The 16,002-nt window shown below is 47.5% G+C and overlaps 1 protein-coding gene across 11 annotated transcripts in view; it reads right to left on the bottom strand.

Moving 5' to 3' along the window:
* The window catches only part of Dennd2a (DENN domain containing 2A), a 93,153-nt gene extending 78,665 nt beyond the window's left edge, over window positions 1–14,488 (bottom strand). For 4 of the 11 annotated variants that reach the window (XR_013435452.1, XM_078040652.1, XM_078040655.1 and 1 more), the window contains exon 1: window positions 14,139–14,488. The gene's annotated coding sequence lies outside the window, so the exon portion shown is untranslated. Of the gene's footprint in view, window positions 1–10,531; window positions 10,773–13,697; window positions 14,025–14,138 lie in introns of those variants that run through there. The other 7 variants (XM_078040653.1, XM_078040651.1, XM_078040647.1 and 4 more) reach the window with 5 other exon arrangements.
* Window positions 14,489–16,002: the final 1,514 nt, after the last annotated feature.

Consider the following 16,002-nt stretch of genomic DNA (forward strand, 5'->3'; position numbering starts at 1 on the left):
CCACGGTTCCACAAGGTACCCTGTGCCCTCCTTTTTCTTAAACAACCCAAGGATGCTACACTAACCCATAGCATCAAATTCAATCTGCGTTCAGTTACTTTACCCAAGTGAGGAAAAAAGGAAAGAAAAAGCGACCGCTGTGTGTGTGTCCCTGTTTTAAAGATGAATCTGCTTCCAGATGGCTGAAGCTGAGCAAACTTCAGCTAAAGAAACTGAAGCCCCAGTTTTCCTCCAGCCTGCACAGAGGGTTGGGTGTAGGCCACCATTTTCTACACTACAGAGGTCACTAGAGCAGCCCTCAAGAGACTGACTCTTCATGACACTGGCGATGCTAGGGACATATCTGAAGTCAGTATGGCCCATGTCAAGAGACCTAACCTTTTGAGGACCTGGGATGTTATTACAAAACTTAGATGTACCGAACGTTCAAACCCTCGGATGAAATTAACTAGGCCACAGGATCAGAAGGTGTACACTTTCCTTCCTTTCTTCCCAATAAAACCCCACTGCTTAAACTCTGGTGTATTTGAAATGGCCTGATGAGAAGTTACTGTGGATAACAAATGCATGTATGCCTTCTTGCTTTGGATCTACAATGTTTGCTAAAGCAGATCTCACATCCCCATCCCCCACTGGCAGGGAACACATGTGAATGAAAAACATTTACAAGAGGCGGCCTAGTCTGGCGACCAGAAGGAAGAGCTGAGTTGACAGGAGGAAAAGGGATGACTGAATCCTTTTCCCATCCCTCTATTTATGGTAGTCATTTGGCTCCAGGAAATGCTGAGCCCCTTCTCCCAGGACCCTGTTGGGAGTGACGCCTGCACTGGCTGACCCAGCCTGCCACATCCTCCTCCTGGCCTCAACAGCTCTCTCCTCATGACCCAGTAGGTCACTGGGAATCCAGCCTGTAAATGACAGTGCTTCTTAGAGGTCCCAGTCCAGTAAGGAAATTCAAAAAGGGAATGCAAAAAGCGATATATAATGAAGCTAGAAAAGCCCTTGTCATGAAGATGCTCCCGAACAGGCACATAGGATGGTGACAGGCAAGAAATCAGGGCTGGAATGAACACACTGGCCCAGGGGGTTGTGGCTTGCCTAGCTTAGGCTGTATAGCCAACAAAGGCAGAAGCAGAATCCAAGGTTCTGTTGCCCTATCCAGGGCTCATTCACCTCTTCCACACTCCAACCCAGTAACTCACATTTCTGTAGAGAAGTTTCCTTAGGAGGACTGGGGTCCCTTGGTTCCATATTCTTGTTGTAGATATTTGCTATCGTTTCCATGTGAGATATCCCCCCAAAGCTCATGTGTGAGACAATGTATGCTTAGAAGTGAGATGATTGGGTTATGAGAGCTTTAACCTAATAAGTGCATTTATCCAGATAGGAATTATCTGGATGGTAACTGTAAACAGGTAGGGTATGGCTGGGAGAGGTGGGTCATTGGAAGTGTGCCTTTGGGGTATATATTTTGTCTCAATAGCAGAAGTGTCTCTGCTTCTTGGTGGCCATGTCCAGACCTGCTTTCCTCCACCAACTCTTCTGCCATGATGTTCTGCCTCATGTTGGGCCCAGAGCAATGGATTTGGCCATCTATAAACTTTTCCTCCTCTAAAATTGTTCTTGTCAGATCTTTTCATCACTGCAGTAAAAAATCTGGTCAAATCTATGTTTCTTTTTTATTTTCCTTTTCCTTTGTTCTTCCCACCCCCAAAGCTTCTCTTTGTCAGCTGAGAAGCCAGGCTCTTCACAACCCAGACAGATTTCTGGAGTTAGTGTGTTTTTGTTTTTTAACTGAGAAATGTTCTTTGTTACTAGGATGCTGAGGGGTTTTTTTTTGTTGTTGTTGTTGTTGTTTGTTTTGTTTTAAGCAAGAAAAACCCAAGGGCTGGTGAGTATAATTCAGTGGTAGAGTGCTTATTGTCTAAAATGTATTAGTCTCTAGGTTTGAGTCCCAGAAACATTTTAAAAAAAAAAAAAAAAAAGCCCAGTTATCGAGTTATCAGGTAATACTAACTATGAGCTCCTATTAAATGTTTTTCCACAAAGAAACAGAGAATAGACCAAAGCAGTCATAACAGAAATCCACCTATGCCAGACTGAGTAGAGGCCATATTATTTCACACTCAAAAAGTCCTCTCCATTTGACACAGCGACACAGCACCTGGTGATCAACGCTTTTGCAGCTGACATGTATATACAAAATACCATGACCAAATTCATTTCACGCAAAAGAGAATAGATAGAGTGTCCTATTGGCAAAGTTACTCCTGGGCTTTGGGGAGTTAAAATTTCCTCATTCCCACACTGTTTGTAATCTTGCTTGGGTACTTCCCCACCTTCTGTGTTATTACATTCCCCACCAAGTCTAGCTGAAATCCCAACTTTTTTCCATAAAAGCTATCCTGACTACCCCAAGCTAAAGTTCTTCCTCCCTCATCTGAATTTCTATTAACGTATCTACACTTGATTAAATATATGTGCCTTGTGTTCTCTTGTTGTTGGCTTCAAATAGTATTTAAATATTTTTTTAATATTTATTTTTTAGTTTTAGGTGGACACGATATCTTTATTTTATTTTTTTGTGGTGCTGAAAATCTAACCCAGTGCCTCACATATGCTAGGCAAGCGCTCTACTGCTCGAGCCACATCTCCAGCCCCCAAATATTATTTAAATATTTTTATTTAAGGTTTCACATGTTTATGTTTTGACATCTCAGATGAGACTGCAATCATGAATGAATGTCTAACATTATTGGTTGGACATAAGTTGTTTCATTTTTATTTTTTGCACCAGGGATTGAACCCTGAGGCGCTTAACCACTAAGCCACATTCCCAGCCCTTTTTTATTTTGAGACAGGGTCTCACTAAACTCCTTAGAATTTGCTAAGCTTCTGAGGCCGACTTTGAATTTGTGATCCTTCTGCCTCAGCCTCCTGAGCCAATGGGATTACAGGCTTGTGCCACCGCACCTAGCTCACTGCATCTTTATGCTAGCCCCACTATTTCCCCCTTTATAGAAACCAATGTCTGGAGGGATGAACTTTTCCTATGGCTACATGATTTGAATGAATACTATTGGATTGGAGTTCAGATGCCTAACTAAGAGGCAGGGTACAGTCTTCCATTCCTGGATCCAGAGGAGGGACTCTGTGAATTGTTAAGAGCTGATTTTATTCCAAGCAGCCAGCGGGCAGTCCCTCTCTAGCCCTCCTCTACCTCCCTGCCCACCGTGCATGCCCTGGCACCAAGACACAGCCTGGCCGGCTTGCTGCACTCCCAGAGGCAGCCTTCTCAGTTATCATCTTGTGACTTCTTTTCCCCCTGCAGGCTTTCCTGATGTTCATTTTAATTCCACCTCACCAAACAGTACTACTGAGAAGGGAAGAAGGGCCACTCTGCTTGACTGTCCTGGCCTCCGGGCACCCAGACAGCCCTAGGGCCTACTCCAGCCAGGGCTGAAGGCTCACATTGCATCACCAAACAGCCCCTTGAATGGAATGCACCTGAAGGTCACGTTCACTTGCTTCCTGGCAGCCACCTCTCTCCAGCTGTGCTGCCTGAACACTCCTTGCTTCCCTACCCCCTCTCTCCCTCTCTCCTTCCTGTCCTCCTCTTCCTTTCCTCCCCCTCAGACTCCTTCCCACCCTCTTTTGCTGGCTTCTGTTCTTTCTTTCCATGAGCAGAGAGTTTCCAGGCCTGGCCCTCGGCCAGCACATTTGGACAAAAGGCAGCAATCTTAGAGGGAGACGTCATCTCCCATCCCCATCCACGGGGCCAGCACAAGAGAGCTGAGCAGAGGCTGCTCCCCTAGCTGCTCCCAGGTTCTGGGAAAGGAGCAGGAGAGATGGAATGTCATAGGGACTAAAGCAAAGGATTTGGAACCAGACAGATCCAGGTTCCAACTCCAGTGAACTCTTTTTTTTTTTTTTTTTTTTTTTAAAGAGAGAGTGAGGGGGGGGAGAGAGAGAGAGAGAGAGAGAGAGAATTTTTAACATTTATTGTTTAGTTCTCGGCGGACACAACATCTTTGTTGGTATGTGGTGCTGAGGATCGAACCCGGGCCGCACGCACACCAGGCGAGCGCGTTACCGCTTGAGCCACATCCCCAGCCCTCCAGTGAACTCTGAGAGCTGCAGGACCTTGGGCAAGTTACTTTCCTAAGCCTCAGTCCTCTCAGTGCTGAGAGCAGGACCTGCTTTGAAAGGCTGGAAAAGATGAAGTGAGAGAGCTCCCACAAAGCCCCAGCACAGGGCATGTCCTGTGAAAAGCAACCACAAATGTACTCCTGGTTACAAAGTACACCGAACCCTGCAGAATAATACCAACATGAATGATGACACAGAACCATGTGTTAAAAAATAACAATAATACCATCTCTTCAACTCACTCAGAGGGCTGCTTACCCAGCCTTGTTTATCTGCAAGTGTGGCAAAACTCTAAAACACTCTTCAACAGGGCTGGGAATGTAGCTCCATGAATGTAGCTCAATGATGGAGCACTTGCCTAGCATATACAAGGCTATATGGGTTCGATCCCTGGCACTGCAAACAACTCTCAAATGTATGACACTGTAACAATGTAATCATGCAAAAACTGGTTTTGAAATTTTTAGAGGAATTCAGGAATGGTGGCACACGCCTGTAATCCCAGAGCTTCAGGAGGCTGAGCAGGAGATTCATGAATTCAAAACCAGCCAACCTCAGCAAATTAGTGAGGCCCTCAGCCAACTAAGGAGACCCTGTCTCTAAATAAAATATAAAAAAGGAGTTGGGGGCTGGGGATGTGGCTCAAGCGGTGGCGCGCTCACCTGGCACGTGTGCGGCCCAGGTTCGATCCTCAGCACCACCTACAAAGATGTTGTGTCTGCCGAAAACTAAAAAATAAATATTAAAAAAATTCTCTCTCTCTCTCTTTAAAAAAAAAAAAAAGAAAAGAAAAAAGAAAGCACTGTAACCTAGATCTTTGGGGAAAAAAATAGGAGTTGGGGGTGTTGCTCAGTGGTTAAGGCCCCTGGGTTCAGTCCTCCGTACCAAAAAACAATTATTAGGGGACCTGACCCCATTTCCTTTACATTTCCTTTATAGGAGAAGCATGCACCCAAAGCAGTGGCCAGCATTCAGCCTCACAGGTTACAAGGCCAGCCTGAGAGTGAGGAGGAGGCCACCCTGAAAACACAGCAGCCTGCTGTCCTCACCACCTCCTTCCCATGCTCTTTTCCAGCTCTCTAAGAGCTGAGGCCCCTATTTCTGTTTGTTTACTCTCTGTGCCTGGCATTTTATATTCAGAAGATGTGCAGTGCCTGGAAATGTGCTCATTTTGATTTAGCTGAATTTCAATATATGGAAAATTATCTTTTGCCTGTGATTTCATTTAGGTAATCTGAGCCAGCATGAATGGATCTGAAACTAATCAATAAGATTAATCAACATGCTGCCCACAGTATCTATAGGAGGTGCTGAAGGAATGGTCCTATCTCAATCAAGATAACACATAAACCCAGTCAACCAAATGGCAATAAGAGATTGTAATCATTCAAGACAAAAAGACAAGATGAGTCAAGGGAATGCCTAATAGCATATTTAATAAAAATCACAATGTGACATTGGTTAAAGATTAAATTTAAACTACAGTGGCTAGAGTTACGAAACAAATATAAACTGGAGGAATTTAGAGGACAATGAAAGAAGAGTCACAGACTGCTTCAAAAAAGGAGGTAGAATTTGGCCCTTCAATACTTAGGTGGGTGATACGGTTTGAGTGTGTTCTGTCCCCTCTGAAACTCATCTGGAAATTTAATCCCCCTAATGAGATATTAAGAAGTGAGATCAGGTAGGACCCTTAAAGGTGATTAGGGCTCTGTCCTCCTGAGTGGGGCAATCTATGTATACAGTTAGTGGGGTATCTAGAGAATGGGTCTGCTAGAAAAGCCAGTTTGGTTTGGTCTCAATTTCCCGTTTCTCATTATATAATGCCAAGCACCATCTCAGGACTTTGCCAACAAGAAGGGTCTCACCAGATGCAGCTCCTGGACCTTGGACCAGAACCATGAGCCAAAATAAACATCTTTTCATTATAACATACCCAGTCTCTAGTACTGTGCAACAGAAAACAGACCACAACAGCTGTGTTCCAATAGCTGGAAAAGGAAAAGAATTCAAGGCAAGGTGAGAGCATAAAGAAAAGGAGAAGGTGTACTCTGGCCACTGTGATGACTGACCTAGTTGTGCTGGAGCATAGGACGTGGGTGGGGGATGGGAGAAGATGGAACACTCAGGTAGGCAAGACGTCAAGACGCTCTGAAAGTAAGAAGGAAGGTAAGGCGTCCTCCCCTAGAAAATGAAAAGGGCCTGATGGAGATGTGTTCTCTTTTGCCCATGTTAGGGGGAGAGTGCCACACTCAGGAGACACGTGTAGAGCAGGCCGTTGGAGGGGATGAACTGGATATATGGTGGAAGAACAGTTCCGCAGGGGTGAAGCTGGGAGGGTTCTTGTGAGCATGAATGAGCTGTCTGGGGAAGGAAGTGCAGAAAAGGCAGAGTGAAGGACCGAGGCATGGGTGCTCCTTCCTATCACTTCACTCTTGACTGGCTTTTTCACCTGGACCTTCCAGCTAGAAGGTGCAATCTGATGGCATGTCCCATCCAACACATGCATTAGACTTTTTTTTCCTTTTCTTTTTTTTTAAAGACAGAACTTGCTGTGTTTTCCAGACTGGCCTGGTACTCTTGGGCTCAAGCAATCCTTCTGCCTCAGCCTCCAGACTACAGGCACATGCCACCACGCCCGGCTTCTGGACTTCTCTACTAATGCCTAGTCCAGATCATGGGCTACAGGGAGTGATGCATAAATGTTTGTTGAATGCAAAACAACTGGTGAAGATCTCTGTTTTGAAAGACAATTAGGACAACCAAAACATATGGTGTCTAAGGTGAGGAAGATTTAAAATATGCAATTAAAATCTGACATGGGCTGGGCAGAGGGGCACACACCTGTACTCCCAATTACTCAGGAGGCTGAGGCAGGAGGATTGCAAGTTTGAGTCTAGCCTCGGCAATTTAGCAAGGCCCTGTCTCAAAATAAAAAATGTAAAAAAAAGGCTGGGAGGGTGGTGGTGGTGCTGGGAATAAGGCTCAGTGGTAGAGCACTTGCCTAGCATTCACCAGGCCCTGGGTTCAATTCCCAGTGTTGGGAGGCAGAATATTTACCAACTAGTACAGCAGCATCTCAATATTTTGACAACTGGCCCAAATATATCAGGGCATAGCAGTTTTTTTATATTTATTTTTTAGTTTTTATTTTTACACAATATCTTTATTTTACATTTATATGGTGCTAAGGATCAAACTCAGTGCCTCAAGCATGCTAGGCGAGCATTCTACCACTGAGCCACAACCCCAGCCCCAGCATAGCAGTTTTATACTAATCTTATTGGGTTTCAAGAAAGGAAGATCAGGAACATACAGTACATTAGCAAAATCAAGAACCAAGAGAACAGTGAACTGGCCGTTGATTTCTCTATTAGTAACCTGGAATAAAATTTCAGCAGATGGTTAGGAACCGAAGCCAGATTTCAGGGGTGTGGGGAGGACTTGAAGACCTGCCCCAGGGGACTCCTCCAGTTCTTTGCTTCTCTCACTACCCTGCAAATAACATCCTCCTTCTTTCTTCCTCCAATAAATAAGCAGCCTGAATCCCAAGTTGCATGTATACCTAGAAGCAACCACTTTACCCGCTTTCCCCACTCTTTGCCCCTGTCCCAGGCATGGAATCTTGGCTGTCCTGAGTTCAGGGAGGAAAGCTGGGATAAGAGGCTCCCTTGGCCCTGACTCCACGGAGCTGGACTCTCCAAGTGTGGTTGTTTTGAGAGGCATTAAGCAGTGCTCTCCTCTGACATTTTGTTTTCCCACCCCATTAGTCACTGTAGTTCACTGGGGGGTAAACAGAGTTCATTGGTCTCCCTTTGATGTCCTGGGAGCTTGTGGATGTTTGCTGATTGACACAAATACAAATGATGAAATGGACCAGATACAAAGGATGTCAGTTGTCACAGATGCCCGGAAGTTATCTTTGGGGTTAGATGACCACTGCTTCATTCCAAGTTGGAATGAATCTCACCTGCAGCTCAGAGTGTCGGGTGGAGGACTCCTGAGTACCAGAGAGCCAGAGACAACGCCCTGGCAGGGAAGCCCAGAGCACAAGCCAGTGCTTCAAGAAGCTCCTTTCTGTCTTCCTACCAGCTACCTTGACCGAGTCTGTGGCTGAGAGACTAGCCTTACTACAACCACAGCGGGTGCAAGTCCTGTGTCTCAGCTGCCCTCTCACTCCTGTGCAGGAAACCAAACCAGGGCATCCAGCATCTTCTCCAGCTGACTTCTCTAAGTGCGTGCAGCTTTTGCATTGATTTGGGGCATAATCCCATAAAACACTTTTGCTGGATCTTCTGGGGAGGTCTAGCCTAAATTGCCCAGGACTTGAGAACCAGAAATAAAAAGGCTGTTATGTCCTGCTCTGGTGCTTCCAGTTTGCTGGGGCAAGGCAGTCAGTTATGACTTTTCCAAGGGAGAGGTAGGGCAGTAGTACCCATCTCCTCTAACTCATTCAAAAGGAACAAGAAAGTCACATGTAGCCTCAGCTGGGGCAGCCATCCACCTGTCCCCTCCCCTTCCCTGGACTTAGGCTCCAACTCTAGGGGGATAAGAAAGACCAGAGGACAGAGGGATGAGATCAAGTCATCTCTACCTGGGGACAGTACACCTACCCCAGCAAGGACCGTCCAACCCTCAGCCTTTGCCACGAGATGCAGTTATAGGACGGTCCAGGTTCAGCCTGTTGTACATCAATTGACAACTCATTTTTTATGCTAGGCACAGGGGCACGTGCCTATAGTCCCAGTTACTCAGGAGGCAGAGACAGGAAGATCATTTAGAAATTTGGGGCCACCCTGGGCAATGTAAACCCATCCCTTCTGTTAAAACTTTTTGTTTTTAGTGCACGTTTCTGTTTTTATTGTTTGTTATTATTTATTTGAACTCTGGGTTTTCATTTCCCAGAAGAAAAGAGTAGAAGAGAGGAGGAGAGAGAGAGAGAACTCCCTTTTTGCTTTAGAAACTGACCCAGTTTGTGATTTTTTTAAAATATTTTTTTTCTAATTGTCGATGGACCTTTATTTTATTTATTTATATGTTGTGCTGAGAATCAAACCCAGTGCCTCACACATGTTAGGCAAGTGCTCTACCACTGAGCACTTAGTTTTTCATTTTTTTCTTCTTTTTGGTAGACCAGGAATGGAACCCCAGGCTTTGGATAAGCTAGGCAAATGTGGTACCACTGAGCTATACCCCAGCCCTGAAACCTATTTTAATGTAGCAATTCCACTTCTAGGGTTGGATTGTTTTCAGATTTTTTTTTTTTTTTTTTTGTGTGTGTGTGTGTGTGTGTATGTGTTACTAGGGATTGAACCCAGGGCCTTGTGCATGCAAGGCAAGCACTCTACCAACTAGCTATATCCCCAGCCTAGGATTGTATCTTATGGAATACTGGGACAAGGGCTGGAGAGGGTTTGTGACAACATCACTTATAATAGCTAAAATTGAAAACAGCCAATTGCCCATAAACCAGTTTTGTTAAACAAATTAAATCAATCCATATAAAGGAAACCTGGGAAGCTGTTATAAAGAAGGCTGTGTAAGCACTACACAAAAATTGCCCTCACAAAATGTTTTTACATTATGATAACATGTTGCAGACCAGTAAGTAACACTTGCCTCTATTTCTGTAAATAAACAAACATATCATATGCCAAGAAAAAATGTCTAGGAGGATTCATGATATATACCAAACAGTGCCGGCCTTTCAGGCAGGGGATAGTATAGAATAAACTTTCATTTCTCATCTTATTCTTTTCATGTATTGCTTAAGTTTCACAGCAAATATGATTTTCAGATTTTACATATGTATACATAGAAAATTTATATATATAAGGAAAATTAAAACTGTAAAGTACACTTTTTTAAAGACCAAAATAACAGAAGGAAACACATTTAACACTCTACTTGAACTGCTCTGACAAGCTCTTGGGGTGAGACCTGCAGCCTATGGAAGGCCTAGTCATGATAGAGTACAGCTGTGGTCACGGTCAAGGTCACGTCCACAGCTCCCCATCCCAGCCCCTTCCCAGCTCAATCCGTACCACTGAGGGACTCAGTGTTTTCCCTAAACTTGCTACAGATTGATTCACCCCTGCCTTCCCTGAGGCCAGGAGAAAAACCCATAACTTGGATTTCCACAGTTCAGCCAGTTAGAAAGGGGTCTCAGGCTTACCTCTCTTTTAGCCCCACTGAACTACAGCCAAGGACCAAGCAACAGCTCTAGGCCCCAGCTGGTAAAGAGCCTAATATTTAGGCAAATATTAGGAGAGAGAGCTGACAGGATAGATTTTTGCCCAAATCAGGCACTGATTTTTAACACCGGCCATAAAAGACAATCTGACCATCGTTTTCCATGTGAAGAATTGAGTTAATCACTCACCTTCTGTTTTTAAAGGGGTCCAGTGGCCTGGCAGCTTTTCTGCTGGGTGAAGTACAGAGAGTTTTAAGAGAGCTGGGGTAACCTTGAATTATGAGGAGGTCAGCTGGTTCTAGTGAAGGAAAAGGGGTTCAGGCCCAGATACACAGGATGACAGGTGGGCCCAGGGCTGGGTCCCCAGAGCCACAGAAGACCAGGGGTGCATGCTAAGAAGTGCAGCTGAGGACAGCAAGCTGCCATAGCTTACAAGGGTCTACACAACCAACCCATGAGAAAGCAGTTTCAGTAGACTCTCTCCAAGAAACACCACTCAGGCACAGCACCAGGGAAGGAACTGCTGAACCCTAGCTTCAGCAAGAACACAGGAGGACCTGGCAAGACCTCAGGGTAAGGCAGAGAGACCAGCAGGACACAGGCCCAAGCAGGGTGGGCCTTGGCCACTTACTACCCATGCATCCCCCCAATCCCAGCCCACCCTGCTTCTTTTGCAATCTGAGGTTTCTATCACTCCCGTGATGTTAAAGCAACTGGCTGTACCTTAAAATCATCTGGAGACTTTAACAAATGCTCATACCCAAAGCCCACTCTCAGAGACTTTGCTTTAATTGATCTAGGATGGGGCCCAGGCATCAATTATTTTGAAAATCCTCCTTCCTGGGATTGGGAGTATAGCTCAGTGATAGAGCCCTTGCCCAGCCTGGGAGGCCCTGGGTTCAATTCCCAGTACCACAGAACAGAACAGAACAATCCCCCTCTCTTGCATTTCAATGTATAACCTCATGGTACTCCAAGTTAAAAGAAAAAATTAAGAAACTTGATGTGGGGACAGAATTCTAGACCTATTCACTGTTAATTTAAGACAACCAAAGTTGACTAGAAGAAATGGTGTAAAATTTAGAAGGCACCTGAGCAAGGCATGAATCTAGATTCTGCAGGTTTCCTGCCTTCTGTGGACACCAAAGGGAAGGGCTGGCCAGGAGATCTCCTCACTTTCCTCCTTTCTCCATAACTTCCTGGTGTTGCAGCCAACAAGATTCTCACACTCCCGTCCTCCCCTGGGAGGGGATCTTTGGTCTTCAGAATCCCGCTCCCTTAAATGCAGGCTAAATGTCAGGTCTGGGTGCAGAAAGACCTGGACCACCCTGGGAAGTGGATTTGCCAATCGAAATGGAGCCCTAAATGCTGCTCCCACCCCACTTGCCTGTTGCCCTGTTGGTCAGGATTCCTAGGGGTTAGTTTTGCCAACGCCAGAGGCCCTGCCTGGCCCCTTCTCCAGGAGACTCAGCCCACCCACCTACGGCCACGCAGGATGTGTCTTCTTCCCTTGTGGCTGGGCATCCTGGGGGGTTTTGCTTTCTATATTCACGGAAATAGATGTCACTTCTTCCCTTGAGTGACCACTGTCTGCTCTCTACTGGGTTCCCTGGCTCTAGCAGTTCTGTGTCATGACTGTCCACACCCAAAGCTGACAGCCCTAAGTACGCTCCCCTAAGTCCTAAGAGGCAGATGGCATCGGAAGCAAGTCATGTGCAGTTCCATCTTCCTATCTTTTGTAACACCAATAATGATTTTTTTCCTTTTTATTGTATTATCCATATTTTTGTTTTGTTTATATAATGAAGACTTTTTTTTCTATGTCACTCTCTTAATCTTTACATAAAGTTCCCTTGATAAACTCCCAGCTGAGTTCAATTCCAGGAAAAAAATCTTGTTCTGAAAATTAATTTGTATGCTTTCTGTTGTCCCAAATCCAAAACTATGCAATCCAGTTTATTTTTGTTTGTTCCTAAGTTGCCAGAAAACTTAGAGCCAAGTTCATTGTCCAAGTATTGTGATCTGCTCAATTTGGGCCATTCAAAATGTCCACTCCTTTTGCTTTGCTTCTTCTCCTGGGCATTTTTGTACTTGATTTTAGTCTAAGTTACCTCACTCTGTGCCCAAAACAGTCCACAGCAGTGCCTACCTCTTGACCTTGGGAATCCTTTTGTCCTTTCCTGCCCCACCACTGCTGTCACCCTGCTCAGTAAGAATCCGGGTCTGGATGTTGCAAAGATTTGGTCTCATCCTCCTCCAGGTCTCCACCCAACATGAGTGAGCTTTCTAAGACACAAATCTGACCCCTGGGAACTCCTCCTCCTGAAGAGCCTTCCTTGCCCCGCCTTCCCCTAAGCCCTCCCAACACACACACACACACACACACACACACACACACACACACACACTCCTCCACTCTGCAGGCTTGCCGAGTCTCAGTGACTTTACATACACTGTTCAACAGAGCTGAAACAACCTTGACTGCTTTGTTTTCTCTGTAGAGAAGTTTCCAGGGTTTGGCCCAAGCATCAGCTCTCTGTGGGCCTTCCCTGAGCTGGGGGTCCCTCCTCCGGTCTTTCTCACTCTGTGGCTGGATTACTCACAGCCAGGTCAGACCAAGTTTTAATTTTGCTTCACTACTCAGTCAGGATGATGAGTTCCTGGAAAGAAGAAAGAGGTATTCTTCATCCCTGTGTTGAAGACATGGCTCAGACAGGGTTCAATTATCCCAGAATAAAGGACAGGATACCAGCCCCTCTGCCAGCCTTTTCGTTGTCCTGCCTCAAAAAAAAACGGTCTCTAGCCAGCACACCTGAATCCCAGCGGCTCAGGAGGCTGAGGCAGGAGGATGGAGAAAGTTCAAGGCCACCATCAGCAACTTAGGGAGGCCCTGTCTCAAAATAAAAAATAAAAGGGGCTGTTTGCCCTGGACTTCCTCTCAGAATTCCATTCTATGCCTCCCACCCCAAAAACTTTCTACTCCACTCTGGATGTTTCATATTGCAAGGAGAAATGATTATTACCCAACCTCATCTGGGGTGTTTAAGTCATCCCTTGAAGCCCTCTAAGCACAAGCCAGAAGTCTGCCTGCACCTTCCCCAGCACCAGCGGGTGAAAGCTGGATCTCTGCTCTTCCCCTGCTCCAATCCACGGCCCTACTGTGCACTGCTCAGCTTCCTGTCCTGGCTGCTCACAACACAGGTCTTGGTTCTGCTTGGCGGTCAGAATCCAGATCCTGTGACCCTCGTAAACCTGATCATATCCTGTGTTGTTAAGAGACTTCCCCTAGACTTCATCTGTTCCCAACTCCATCCTTAGGGAAAAAGAGGGAGAAGTAAGATTCAATCATCTTTACCTTCCTGCTTCCCCAAGACTGCAAATTCCGACCACAGCGAGGGGGTGGGGGCTGGCTGCTCAGGCGCCCCGATCTTCCCCCCGCGAGCGCACCCGCGCGCACTCACACTCACGCGCACTCACACTCACGTCCTCTGTGGCCCAGCACCACGTAGTGCGGTGACCCCGCCCAGTTTCTGCAGGTCTCTGGGCGAGGGACCGCGGCTTCCCGACCCAGGAGGAGGTCTGGATCGCACTTTGCTAAAGTCCGCGGACGGGCTGAAGCGCCCCGCAGGACCGCGCCTCGGCGTCCCCACGGTCGGCCGCCAGAGCCCAGCGTCCGCGGTCTGCAGAGAGCCACTTCCCAACTCCGGGTTCGGGCAACTCGAGCCGTTTCCTGCCTCCAGCCTCCAGTGCCCGGCTAGGTCCCCCAGCTCACCCCGCTCCCCGGGCCCCGCCCTACCTCCCCGCGGGCGGCGGCTCCGCGGGCTTCGGGGTGCATCTCGGGGACGTCCGGGCGCGCCGAGGCTGCGGGTGGCTCGGCGCGGGGCCGGGCAGTGGCGGGAGCCCAGGGCGCCATGGCCCGCAGCCCTCCGCGCCTTTGTCCGCGCGGCCTCCCACGGCCGCCGGCGAGCCCCTGGGGTCCCTGCTGCGCGCTCTCGTCGGGTCCCCACCGCCCCAGGCCTCGGCGGCGCGCTCCTCTGGGCCGCCCGGCGCCCCTCCCGCCAGCCGAGAACTGACTCGTCGGGCTGCCCCTTCCTCTTCCTCTCGCGGCGCGGCGACGATCTGCCGTGACGCGCGCCCCCTCCTCCCGACCCATCCCGCCCCGGCTCCAGTGAGCTAATCCGCAGCTGGCGGGCGCCCGGCCGGTTGCCACGGCAACCCCTCTCCCAGGGCCCGCCGCCGAGGGGAGCCACGGTAAACAGGACCTTCTGCCGGACTCGCCCCCTCGCCTTTCGGGGGTGGGAGAGAGATGGTGGCTTAACCCCTTCTATGCTGAAGACCACCGCGTGGCAATCTCCATTCCACCTGGGCCAGAGAGCCATTGGCACGATGCGCCCAGCTGGGAACCAGACCTGGACTTAGATGCCACCGAAGGGTCACTCCCTGGTCCTCGCATTGCTCCGACCGGTTAACACAATTATGGGACTGGACTGGGCCTGGGACACCCCAGGCAGAGTCGGGCACCACACTTGCCCCAAGCTGCTTGCAATCAGGCGGAAGTAATGACTGTCTGTCATAAGACAGGCAAAGAGGGTTTGGATAGAAGGAGCAGGGCTTTTGTCTGGAAATGCTCCCAGAGGAGAAATGACTTTTAAGTGTCCACTGCCTTAACATAGGACACACATTCGAGGCACAGGGTTGCAGGCTTTGGGATCGCCAAATAAACGTGAACACACACGTGAAAATGCTGTGGGCTTCCAGAAGGGAGACCCGAATACAAACTGGGACATTTGAGGAAGTTCCCTGGGGCTTTGATTGGCAGAGGATCTTGAATGATGAATTGGGGTAAGTGGAGGGGAGATGGAGGAAAAGAAAGACAGTCTAGATGGAGAGAAGAGCATGAGCAGAGGCAAAGGGGAGGTTGGACACACGGAATTTATGTACAGATGAACGGTGTGAACCGTGTGAACGGTGAATAAGGTCAGATAGGTGGGCCTGGCCAGATTTCAAAAGGCCTGGATAGAATTTAGATTTTATGCTGCAAGCAATGGGGAGCCATGGGAAGTTTTTGAGCAGAGGAGCGCCCAGATGAAAGGGAGATTTTGAGCCTGGCAGTGGCTCTATACTGAAGGAAAACCATTCTTGCCTTTAGCTCAGGTACCTTCAGAAGGGTTTAGCTGCCAGAGGCCTAAAGTTTAGGCAAGGGGAAAAAAGAAGAGAGACTTAGCCTTACACATCCACAAAAGAGGTGCTCAGGAAAGAGAAAATAAAGGGCTTCGAATGACAAGCAATGTCTGGGAACCTGAGATTTGAGGTACTTGTTCAAAGTCACAGGAGAGTCTGGATGTGGTGGCACATGTCTGTAATCCCAGAGACTCCAAAGGCTAAAGGAGGAGGATACAAGTTAGAGGCCATCATGGGCAACTTAGGGAGACCATATCTCAAAAAAAAAAAAAAAAAAAAAAAGGCTGGTGCTGAGGATGTAGCTCAGTGGCAAAGCACCACTGGTTCAGTTCCTAACAACTCCCCCGCCCCAAGCCAAAAGTCATAGTCACAGCTAAAGGTTTTGATCATATTACGAGCTCTCTGAAACTTTTCTAGTCCTTCACACAATACTCATTTCAACTAAGCACAGTGAACTTTCAGAATACAAATTTGCAAAG

This window comes from Ictidomys tridecemlineatus, chromosome 2 (assembly GCF_052094955.1).
Source record: "Ictidomys tridecemlineatus isolate mIctTri1 chromosome 2, mIctTri1.hap1, whole genome shotgun sequence".
In the NCBI taxonomy this organism is placed as follows: Eukaryota; Metazoa; Chordata; class Mammalia; order Rodentia; family Sciuridae; genus Ictidomys; species Ictidomys tridecemlineatus.